Here is a 12,898-nt window from a genome sequence, read left to right on the forward strand (position 1 = left end):
ACTTTCATACCAGCCTTATAGACAGGTGCGGATACTCTATGAGCATCGGCATAGAACTTGTCACGTCGTTTAGCCTGCTCCAATTGCTGCTTCACCTTTCTTTGTAATCTCTTCAGATCACGAAGAGTACGGCCTGCGGCAGGCGTGTCCAAGGATAGACCGGAATCCAGAGGTATTGATCGGGGGTGTTGTCCATAGAGAGCATAGAACGGTGAAGTGCCTATGGCACTATGATAAGAGTTGTTATAGGCGAATTCAGCCGCCGGCAGTACCGTGAGCCAATCCGATTGGTATTGCAAACACAGACACCGCAGATATTGTTCCATAGTACAATTGACCCTTTCAGTCTGTCTGTCGGTTTGAGGATGATAAGCACTGGACATTCTATCATCGATTAGTAATGCAGATGTTAAAGCTCTCCAAAAGCGTGACGCAAACTGCGAGCCCCTGTCAGTAATGATCACTGATGGTAGACCAAAGAAACGAAATATATGTTGGATGAATAGTTCAGCCAGAACAGTAGCAGTTGGTAAACCAATACAGGGAATAAATAGAGCCAATTTAGTGAAATAATCCACTACGACCCATAGGGTATCATATCCCTGATTTGGGGGGAGTTCTACCACAAAGTCCATGGATATCATGTCCCATGGTTTGTTAGGGACAGGCAGGGATTGGAGTAAGCCCACTGGTTTACCAGGAGTATTTTTACATTGGATACATACAGAACAAGAAGATACATAGTTTATAACATCTTTTGCCATGGATGGCCACCAGCACCACCTTTTGAGCAGGTCCAGTGTTTTCTTCCGTCCAGGATGGGCTGCAATCAAGGAATCATGATTCCATTTGAGGGCTTTATTCCGCATTGAAGGAGTTGGTAGATAAAGTACTCCTTGTGTGAATGGTAAACCATTATGCACGTCCAGATTCATATCCTGGACTACTTGTGGATTATTTTTTACCCACTCTTGTATTTCGGTTTTTAAGGATGGTTGAACCGAACAACTACAAATCACATGATCTGCCAACAGCTGAATCTGTACTTGTTTTTCTTCCTGCGCCTCTTTACTCATACGGGACAAAGCGTCCGACTTAACATGTTCTCGGGCAGGACGATAGGTGACCTGGAAATCGTATTGGGCAAAAAAGACATGCCATCTGGCCTGACGGGCCGTAAGGCATTTCATGGATTTGAATGCTTGGAGATTTCTATGGTCAGAGTACACCAACACCTGTTGTTTGGCCCCAAGAAGATGATGACGCCATTCTCGGAAAGCATCTTTGATAGCCAGTAGTTCCCGCTCAGTAACGGTGTAGTTCCGTTCATATGAGGTGAGTTTTCGAGAGAAGAAAGCCACTGGGTGTTCCTCCTTGGTTTCTGTGCAAACTTGTGAGAGCACTGCGCCAATAGCGACACTGGATGCATCCGCTTCAACGACAAACTGGCGATCAGGATCCGGATGTTGAAGCACGGGTGCAGTGGTAAATGCTTCCTTCAGCTTTTCGAATGCTGCTTGGGCATGTTGGTTCCAACAGAAAGGTACTTTGGAACTAGTTAAAGCCGTCAAAGGAGCTACTGTTTTGGAAAAGGAATGGATAAATCTGCGATAGAAATTCGCAAAGCCCAAGAAAGACTGTAGTGACTTGACGTTATGCGGAATCGGCCAATTCAAGACGGCCTTTACCTTGGAACGACTCATTCGAGCACCTAGATTGGTAATGTCGTAACCAAGGAATTCCACTTCCTGTGAATGAAAGACACATTTTTCGGCTTTCACATAAAGATGGTTCTCCCTAAGTCTTTGTAGGACTGTAGAAACATGTCTGACGTGTTCCGATAAAGATGATGAGTAGATCAAAATGTCGTCCAGATAGACAACCACAAATTGGTCCATTATGTCTCTGAATATATCATTCATGAAGAATTGAAATGTGGCGGGAGCATTGCACAGACCAAAAGGCATCACCAAATATTCGTAAAGACCATACCGTGTCTTAAAAGCGGTCTTCCATTCGTCGCCTTCACGAATGCGAACCAAATTGTATGCACCTCGCAAGTCCAATTTGGTGAAATAACTGGAAGTGCCTAACTGATCCAACAGAACGTTTATTAGTGGTAAGGGGTATTGGTTTTTGATGGTGATATCATTAAGTGCCCTGTAATCAATGCATGGTCTGAGATCTCCCTCTTTCTTAGGAACAAAGAATAGAGGAGATGCAGCAGGAGATTGTGAGGGCCGTATAAAGCCCGTTGCTAGCGCTTTGTCAATGTATTCTTTTAACACGACATCTTCTTTAGGTGTTAATGAATAAACACGGCCTGTAGGAATTTTGGCACCAGGAATCAATTCGATAGGACAGTCGTACTGTCGATGAGGAGGTAATTGTTCTGCCTGGCCTTTATCAAAGACATCAGCATAATCGGCGTATTCGCATGGTATGATATTGTCGCATTGATGTACAACGCTGATAGTAGAATCCTCCACCATAGAGGCCAATATGTGTTGTTTATTTGACACCTCCTGACTGGTAAAGCAATGTTCATTGCAATGAGTCGAAGGATATTGGAGCGATCCCGAAACCCAGTCAACAGCGGGATTGTGAAGGGTTAACCATGCAAGACCAAGTATGATCTCGTACTGCGGAGCAGCAATAACATCGAAGACGATCTCTTCTGTATGGTTATTTGATAACGTCATCTGAACAGGTACCGTCTCCTGGGTTACCATACCAGAAATCAAAACAGATCCGTCCACGGTGTTCACCGTTTCAGGTCTTTTTTTGTTTACAAGGGGTAAGGAACAGTTCTTGGCATAAGTGATGTCTATGTAATTGCTGGTGGCTCCAGAATCAACCATGGCCTTGGAAACCACTTCTCGCTCATCACAACGTAACGTCACCTGAACTATTACAGGCGCATGTTTAGGAATGGTACTGGAGTCCGATGAAACACTCGACATAGGGACTCCTGCTAATGTCGAGTTTTGGCGTTTCCCGCACGCTTGATGGGTTTTTTAGGACATGTTGCCAATAAATGCTCAGAAGAACCACAGTACATACATAAGTGGTTTTTTCTTCGGTTCTCCCGTTCTGCATTGGACAATCGGCCTCTCACGGCGCCTATCTGCATGGGTTCAGGGTCGTTAGAGACGACTGCTGGTGTCTCTGACCGCCCCGAGACTGGCATGAAGGGCTTTTTCTCTCCCTTTCGAGCATTCCTTCGGGCGTCGATTTGTAGAACCAAATCGAGCAGCTCCGGGAAACCCGTAGGAACCACAGGAACTGTAGATAAGGCATCTTTCAGTTCTTCAGAAAGACCCTTGTAAAAAACAGCCGTTTTCTTGCTGTCAGGCCATTGGGTTTCCGCCGTCAGTTGATTGAACCGGGCAACGTAAGACATAAGGGGTTGGCTGCCCTGTTGTAGGTTAAGCAACTCTAAATCTGTGGCTTGAGTAGAGTAACGCATGTCAAAGACTTTACTCATAGCAGTCAAGAGATCGTCACAATCGTACAACAAAGGGCTATTAGTTTCCAACAAAGGGTTAGCCCAAGCAGCAGCTGTGCCCCCTAAATGGGAAAGCACGAAGGCTGCTTTTGTGGTTAGATCAGGAAAAGATGTAGGACGGCAAAGAAAATGGAGCCGGCACTGATTTACAAAGGTTCTGTAGTTTTTGGGATCACCCGTGAACCTTTCCGGAGGGGCCAAGGGAAACTGAGTGGGCATAACCACATTAATAGTTTCCTGTGGGGGTGCCGTAATCCCAGATCCAGATGCAGTAACCATCGGCGCCTGTGCTCCCTGAGGACTACCATGTAGGGCGTCTTGCATAACGTCCATACGGTGCCGTAACATGTCCTGTGCAGTAACCATTTCATTTCTCAAATCGTTGATCAACTGTGTCAAAACAGTTAAAGGATCCGTACCCTCCATGGCTTCTGATTCTGTCAGAATGTACCAAAGTATTAACTGAAAAGGATACAATACTCAAAAGGATACAGGAGGTAGGGTCTTCCGGATCCCTGTTCACACGATTTGATAGTCGTGAAGTCAATAAAGACCTTCCAAATGATACAACCCTCTGGCTGATAAAACAGGCAGAGCGATGGATCACTGGAAAGGGCGTGGGTAAGGTATAGTAATCCAGCCTAGGACAAATTAAAGTATCATGAATAACTGCTCCAACCTGAGTATGATGAATTAGATAATGACAGGAATGATCACACTGACCTTTATATCTGGGTAGAATAATCCAGAAGTCTCTTGATGGATTTGAATGAAGAACAAACGACAGGGAAGGGAAAATTAGTAAGGGAGACTTATCCCGAACGGAACGAGGCTCACGCTAGATACGGGTTGAATTCACCACAGGATAGCGTCCAAAGTTCAGTTCAAAGTCACTTCCAATAATCCTTGAAAGGCTTCCTTCCCACTATAGGGATCAATCCTTCTGTTAATTCCACAGATGCAGGAGTTAGAAGTACACGCGGTTATAAACAGCCGCGAAGAAAATAGCGTTTGAAGACAACGTGCGCGTGTGGATTTACACGCGGGCAGGATTCGCGCAGCCTGGGCCAGCCGCGTGTGAAGACAACGTGCGCGTGTGGATTTACACGCGGGCAGGATTCACGCAGCCTTGGCCAGCCGCGTGTGAAGACAAAGAGCGCGTGTGGATTTTACACGCGGGCAGGATTCACGCAACCTTGGCCAGCCGCACTTGAAGACAAAGAGCGCGTGTGGATTTTACACGCGGGCAGGATTCACGCAGCCTTGGCCAGCCGCGTGTGAAGACAAAGAGCGCGTGTGGATTTTACACGCGGGCAGGATTCACGCAGCCTTGGCCAGCCGCACTTGAAGACAAAGAGCGCGTGTGGATTTACACGCGGGCAGGATTCATGCAGCCTTGGCCAGCCGCACTTGAGGACAAAGAGCGCGTGTGGATTTTACACGCAGGCAGGTTTCACGCAGCCTTGGCCAGGCGCGCTTGAAGACAGAGAGCGCGTGTGGAATAACACGCGGGTGGTGTTCCCGCAGTCCGGAACAGCCGCGTTTTAGAGACAGCGTGAGCGTGTGGAATTACACGCGGGCAGGATTCCCGCAATCCAGACCAGCCACGCTTGAAGACAGAGAACGCGTGTGAATTATCACGCGAAGGGATAGCTCCAGGAATCAGCGTGTGGCGGAACACACGCTATCGATGGCCCAAAAGTAGCTGTAGGATTATGCCAGGATGTAGATCAGAGGTTCAGCTACACAACGCCAATAGAGATGATCAGAAGCAGCGAGTGAAGTTTCTACGCTGCTTAAATACGTAATACCGTAGTTCACGTGACGAAGCAAAAGTCACGTGAAATTAGCGACGTGAAAAGTGCAAACGTCGTTTTCCCGGTAACGTATCGAATAGCCTCCATTTGGAGTAGAACGGTCTAGCTGTTCTACGAGCGTAGCGTCCAGCATGCATGACACCCCCTAACAAACAACCCATCTTCACATACAACTCTTCACTGAATCGATACGGATTACACAATAGAACACATTGTGGGATGTTTTTATCCACGCATCCAAGCCCTACCTCAAAACTGTGCAGTACTGACATGAAAACATCATGATGGCCAGAGCTTCCCAGAAAATGCCCAGGGAAGTGCATGAAGAATAGGCTGCCACCCATTTATGCCGATGTTATGGGCACAGAAGGACACTGCCTAAAACCACCATTGGACTACCCACCCAGTAGTCTGAAACCATTGGGAGTGGCAATGCTGATTGCCAAAAGCAAACCCATAACTGTTGGGAATTCATTTTCTTAAATCCCAAAAAGGGGTGCAGTACCAGTACTCACCACTATCAGAAAGCCGGCGTTTTAAAACCACCAGATTTTACTTTTTTGTAGAAAACTGAATAAATGAACCCAAAACATGCCAAAGAAAGACTTACTGAGAGGTGGATCCAATGTAAAGTTATATTCTGAAGTGACTTGAAGGTTTATAACAAGACTGGCTGAGCTGTGGATTTCAGCAGTTTAAGTAAATTTGGACTGAAAGACACTAAAAATCTAAGTGTTTAAATTGACTGAGTGACCTACTTTGAGTGTCACATAGGTTGCAATTGTTTAAATGTCATAGTTTTAAACTTAGAATCAGCATTTTAGCTGCATATGTAAACATTGTCTTGACTTAAACTGGGTAACAAAAAGTGACATTTTATCTGAAACCTGGCTTAAGGAACTGAATTCTGCCTGGCAACTACCCCCCATCAGGAGTGAAACTTGAGTCACAGCTGTGTTCCCAGGCCTATCTGCCTTTTGCTGGCCACACTAAGGATATGCCATCTCTCTGATAATTGAATTAAGGGGAGCCCCACAGAATACAGGAGCTCTGAACAAAGCCCTGTCCTGACTCAGGCAAAGGTTTTATTACGGGGGCTGTAAAAGTAGCTTCCTCCTGAAGCAAAGGGGAGGAGCACTGCCTGTGAGAGCAAGCTGGCTTGGCAGAACTGGAAAAACCAGAAATTCAACCTTGTGCTGGGGGAAAACCACACCCCTTTGGGGCCAGAACCTAACTCTAAAAAGATGAATAACTCGTAGTACGGACTTGTGAAAATTATTTAAATGACACCATAATTCTTGTGATTTTTCTGCCCACATTTTAAGAGGTTTTTAGAACCGGTGGCATGTTCAGGGGGGTTTTAGCGGAAAAGAGGATATTACTCAAAATGTGTGCATGTGAAAAATCTGACACTTCATCAACTAATGTCCATACTCCTTGCGCACATGTGTGTAAATTTGGGGTAATGTCCGGTATTGCAAACCAGTTAAAAAGTGCAAAATATTGCCATTTCTGAATGCAAGCTCCCAGGAAGAGCAGAGTTTGAACAGGGGATACCTCCTGTGATATGTGAGGGGTGCATGTAATTTTAAACAATATGTACCTCTGCAAATATGTATTTGGTTCAAATCTAGATTTGTGTGTAAGTTGACAGGAGGAGTGGACTTTCTGCAGGCTGTAAAATGACATCACTCTGACACAACTTAGCTCCCCCAATCAGGGGAGAAATGAAAGCTTGGCCAATGATAAGTGGAGAGGGGTAGGGTCTAGTGATGCTGCACACACACCCATTTTGAAAACACATAAAAGCAGACAGACAGGACAGATAGGGACCTTCAAATCCATTTGCAGCTGGAAGCTCTGCCGGGAAAATCCATACTTTACCTCCCTCAACCTTCAGAGAGCAGACATAGAGACTTCAAATCTATCAAATTTCCAGAACCAGAGAGAGAGTAGAGCTGACCCAGATCACTGTTAGCAGAACCAGAGACCCAGACCAGACCAGCAGAGAGAGCTGACCCAGATCACTGTGAAGTGCAGAGACCAGAGTCCAGTCTAAAACCTGACCAGATCCGTGGCGAGGCCCATTTAACTCAAGAATATAGTGTGAGTACCTAGAAAACTGTGCAGAACCAATCTCTTAGTTAAAATAATATAATCCAAGCTATTTTAATCTAAGTAGAACTGCCTCCTAACTGTCACCTGTCATTTGCAAAGCTGTCACCTGTCATTTTCTAGTTGCAAGCTGCACTTGTCTTTTTGAACTTTAAAATTTCAAATCTGAAAAACGACCTTTATTTAATCGCACAAATCTCCGTGACCGTTTGTGCTAGAGACTTGCAGTAACTTTCATCTGGAAGCTGAGATCCTAGGCTTTCCTAGGACCCCAAAACGATAGTGATAGTCCTTGTAGTTCCTCTGTAATCGCACCAGACGCATTCGCGAATTTTGCCGCGATTTGAAAATTTCTCCACTTGCAAAAGATAGCTGCTTTTGCTTTCCTTTGAAAAATCGTTTGCCTCATAAAAACTATCCCTGCATCACTGCTAGAGTGAGCCTGGACTAATATTAACTAGATACCACTCACCCTGAACCTCTAGAGGGAATTAAAAGCATTTTAACATATTTTCACTCCATTGCCAGCACATATCAAAGCATTTTGCCTGTGTTTCCAACTTCTGTAGTCTAAGCTTGCTGGGGTGAACTGAATCACATTTGATTGCATTTCTGAGAACTGTGTGCCTTCCTTCCATTTCCTTGCATTGCATAAAAGGGGGGGGGTGAATTGTCCAAGAAAGTGATTACATTGTCTTTGCTGAAATCCTATCAAGTTATTTTCTTTACTGCATTTCATTCCACATTGCATCCATTTGAAACCATAAAAGTATTGTTGCTATCTTATCCATTTCATGTCAACTCCTTAGTGATTATCAAGAAGTGTGCTAGTGCCAGATTCTCCGTTGTTAATCTTTATCATATCAGATTAAGTGTGCTATTCAATTATTAATTTATTCTAAAGTGTGATATATATACCTATTGTTTAAACTATCAATTAAACCTTTTAACTTGCAAAACAGAACTACTTCTTGGCTCAGTGGGGTCAGGAGGATTCCAAGAGAGGGGTGTTATATAGGGGTAGTCATCCAGAACGCATGAACTGGACATAAAGATATATCAATAAGGGTTTTCATTCAGTATTCTAGACTAGGCGTTGACTTGGCTGTAGTGCTGAATTGAATCCTCTTACAACATACGACCCGAAGAAATTCCCTAAATAGCACACTAACTCACAGATAGACCAATATAGCTCCCCACACTCCTTAAACACCACAAGGACAGACACAATAAGCACATAAACAATTTAAGTTACCAACCTGGAGTGCACATTAACCATTGTTCCAGACCACTCACAAAATATATAAAACCTGCACACCACATAGGATCCTTCCTTTACAGATCATGTACACATCAACATCGCAACAAAGCAACCTTCCCTACTTCTGAATTAGTCTCCTACCCCACTTCTTGAAGATTCTTAAAACCCAAGAAACCGTGAAAACAGTGGACTGTGTACTATAGAAAACTCAATAACATAGCATGACAGAGCATAGCAAAATGTTTCACTCATTTTCCTGTGGGGCCATGCTATGGACGGCCCACCCCATGTTGGTGACTGGCGGCAATAGAGGAGGAAATCATTGTTGCCTCTGCTGAGGTCAGTCCATGATACATGAAGATATTACATTATTTGGCCAGGATCACACACTTTAGTTAAACAGTAAAACTGGGATGTTAACCCAATCTACAGTTCAGGCATTCGAACACATAACTTTCAAGCTCAACTTGTGCTACAAATATGTACATTTTGGATTTCAAAGCCTGATAGAGCAGAGTGCTCAAATTTCCCATGGCCATGCGTGAGAAGGCAACCCAGTCCTGTTTATGCTTGTAATTGTGAGACCTGTAGTTTTCCTAAATTTCGAATGGGATAGAAAAAAATACAAGTCCCAGAATCCAGAGGGTGAAAAACAGGACTGGATGGCCATAGCCTTCTCATGCTTCGCCACTGGAAGCTTCAGAGTTCTGATAGTGTACTTGCAAAATACACATATCTCAATTTAAAGTAATCTTAAATATGTAAATCCTTAGAGAAGCATGTTAAGCCAAAACATAATTGTTGTAGTTTTATTTTCCACATCCTGAAAGGGAAAATTGAAGCTGCAGAAAGCAAAATAATTCCAGCCTGAAAAAAGCCTTCCTGTACTTTTCTCACTTTAAGAATCACTAAAAAAAGGTTTTGCAGTAAAGTCACTAGGATAAAGATTACATCTGTCACAAACCTCCAGCTTGTTGTGCAACTTTTTAAGAACATTTACCTATCCCTCTAAAGCAATCCAATTTCTCCATGTTAAAGAAGTGGACTTAATTACTAACTTTGAAAAAGTAAGCTTTCATGTGTAACATTAAATATCTTGTAAGTGTACACACACATACTTGGTAAGCCAGCTGTTAGGAGTCTCAAAGATGTAATACAGAACCCATCAGATAAGACATAAGACAAATGAGTAATTGCAGACCATCAAGGCCATGATAAAGGGCAAGACTGTGTGCAGGCCAGTCAAGGAGCTCTGTTCAGCTGCAAGATGTAATGGGCTTTGCTGCAAAGTCAACAAGCCCCCTTTAAGTGAACTTGACAACACTACCAGGGCAAGTCTTCGCCTGTGGGGATGGGGGGCACAAAGGGAGACACAGAATTTTGAAGGGGCGGTCAGTGAGCCCCCCGGCCCTACCCTAGCAATGCCACTGTGTCCATCATGTCTCCAAGGGCACTCATAGCTTCTACCAAGGTTTGGTGATTGGCCTGCCACCTTCTTCTGATAGCTCACCGCACACATGTACTGGTTGGTGTAATTATCCTGTAATGCCAAATCACTGTGACCCTTGCTCTCCAACACAGTCAGAAGCACTGCATTCATAGCCCCAGTACTAGATACCAGTTCATGTAGGCTACGAAAGCGTAGATTAAGCAGTACCATGCTATGGTTGCCATCTTGTTATGTTATGTTTGCTTGTATTTGTATAGCACCTACTGCCATAGATTATGGCATCAAAGCGCTTCTTGAGAATCTGGATTGCTTTAACTTAAAGGTGGCCTTGCTTGCAAAGGCTGTTTTGGTAGGATAAAGTGGAAGGGAAGAGTAGGAGACAGATTTCTTTAATCCATGAAATATAGAATAAACCCTCTGCAGCCCCCCTCATCCCACCAATTGCAAGGAACCCCCTTATGGTAGTGTAACCCACTCACTACCCATGATTTATGACGGAGAACATAAAGAAGGGTCCCCTGATCTAGCATCCCATGAATCACACAGTAATTGTCCATACCAGACTGTTGGCAATAACATTAATTGTTGAGCGACTCCTGGGCCATTATTTGTCCTCACTTAAGGCTGATATAGTACTAAGCTCTACTCTACCGGGACCCAGTATTCCCTTCTTCACTACTGGACCTCACTCATGGGAACACTCCCTCCTATAATGAGGTCATACTAGTGAGCAGAAGGTATCAAATAACGGTTTCTACTCCACCCACACCCATTCCGTTTGCTTTTCAGGCTTGCCAAGTACTACCTCGCTGCTAGGGTCAAGTGGATGCACCATACAGACACTCCCGCCCTGTACCAACATGAATGGTAGGGAAAGGGAATGGATTTCAGTAAAGGTGTGGTAACATTCTGTCTAAAGTACCATAATTAGTAGCACCAATTTACAAATCCAGATTGAAAGAAGTGGGTCCAACTGGAACACGGTCAAGCCATTTCAATTTAACCTATGTTGCCTACGGTGTTTACGCACTACAGTGGAAACTCCCATTGGGGTTGGAATGTGGAAAAACCTTTAGGGCACCTTAATTTCATGGAGGTCTAATCCAAAAACGGTATATAACTCTACTGCAGTGCTACCACCCAGGCCACCCGTGGCAAGGCGTGGGATTTGCATTCATCACGTCACCTCAGTTTCTTCGGTTGGCACAATTCCATCCTTTCAGAGAGCACTTTACTGCAGGAAAGTATTCAGAATGATATCACCCCTAACACATGCTTGACAAATAGCAGAATAGGACTGGGATTCAATTCAAACCTTGGATACTTACCATAGCTGGCACAAGATCCCCCAAGGACTGGCTCCCCCATGCCACAGTACAGTTGGGCAAAGTGGCTCTCAAATAGTGGGTCATGACCAGTGTATTCCAGAACATAAGAACTAACGCATCTACACTGACCTGCCGGAACACACATATTCTGCTCTAGTAAATGTAGCATTAGACTGCCCTCAATAGGTTTGCCTATGAAATGCCCCCAGGATGCATTCCCTTGTATTGCATGGGGTGCAAAATGTAGAAATTATCTGTGTGGAATGACAAAGAGTTTTCCATGTGAGAAACAGTGCAGGGTCTCTCGCTATGAGGATGGTATAAAACCTCTGTATCAGAGCAGATACATGTAAGATTGTATTTATTGTGCATTTGTAAGGCGCTTATATATCAAGAAAATGTGTTTCAAAGCGCGCACAGGGCAATGGGAAGGGAAACAGGGGAACAACAAGACAGTGGAACATGATGACAATGATGAGTAGAATACAAAGGAGGTCCAACTAGGCCTTGTGAACATTTGGAGTGTGCAAGTACAGAGAGAGAGAAGGGACGGGAGGCGGGGGGGGGGGTAACTGCTAGAGGATTAAGAGGGTAAGTGCTAGAGGATTCCAATGATGGGGGAAGTGCCAGAGAGCTGTTACAAAGGCAATAGGTAAGTGCCAGGCAGTGACACCACTTGCTGGAAGAGGGGTCGCCAGCCAATACAATAAGTGCAGGCCACTGAGACAGTACAGGCCAGTGGTGCCCGAAGGAAAGTGCGGGGGGAGGGTGGATGCTGCGGGAGATTGGACAGAAGGCTAGAACCCAGAAGCACACGTAAGGGCCCAGACCACCAATCACAGCGACTGTGGGGATTAGCACAGGAGGGGGAGAGGGAAGGAGCAGGAGAAGAGGAAAGTCTTAAGGTGCTTTGCCGAACTTGAGGAGATCCGGCACAAGATGGAGAGAAAGGGGGAGGCTGTTCCAGAGGAGGGAGCCAGCTGAGGAAAGGGAACGGCCGCCCACTCTCTGCTTAGAGAAGTGCTTGACAAGCAGAGAGTTGGAGCTGGAGGGACAGAGGGATCTGGAAGAAAAGTATTTAGTGAGGGTGATTTATAGATAGCGTGGTCTCCGGCCCCAGACAGCCTTGTGGATGATGCAGAGGGATTTAAATTTGATCCTGGCAGCAACCCGGAGCCAGTGAAAAGATTTTAGGGCTCGAGAGATACGGTCCCTGGACTTGAGGCCAAGGATAAATCTTGCAGCCCTATTCTGGATTATCTGGAGAGAGGAGGAAGGTAGATTAAGGAAGAGGCTGTTACAAGAGTGCCTGGAGAGTACCAGAGACCTGGAGACATTGAGCATCTGGGGGAAAGGTGAGGAAGGGGAGCATGCTGCTGAGGAGGTAGAGTTGGAAATGGGCTTTCTTGGCAAGGTCCA

The 12,898-nt window shown here is 44.9% G+C and overlaps 1 protein-coding gene across 5 annotated transcripts in view; it reads right to left on the reverse strand.

The window, feature by feature from the left end:
- Positions 1–12,898, reverse strand: part of LOC138523933 (IST1 homolog) — a 433,705-nt gene that overhangs the window by 131,711 nt on the left and 289,096 nt on the right. The window lies entirely within an intron of this gene.

Source organism: Ambystoma mexicanum, chromosome 1q, assembly GCF_040938575.1.
Source record: "Ambystoma mexicanum isolate Mex_15411 chromosome 1q, UKY_AmexF1_1, whole genome shotgun sequence".
NCBI classification, from domain to species: domain Eukaryota; kingdom Metazoa; phylum Chordata; class Amphibia; order Caudata; family Ambystomatidae; genus Ambystoma; species Ambystoma mexicanum.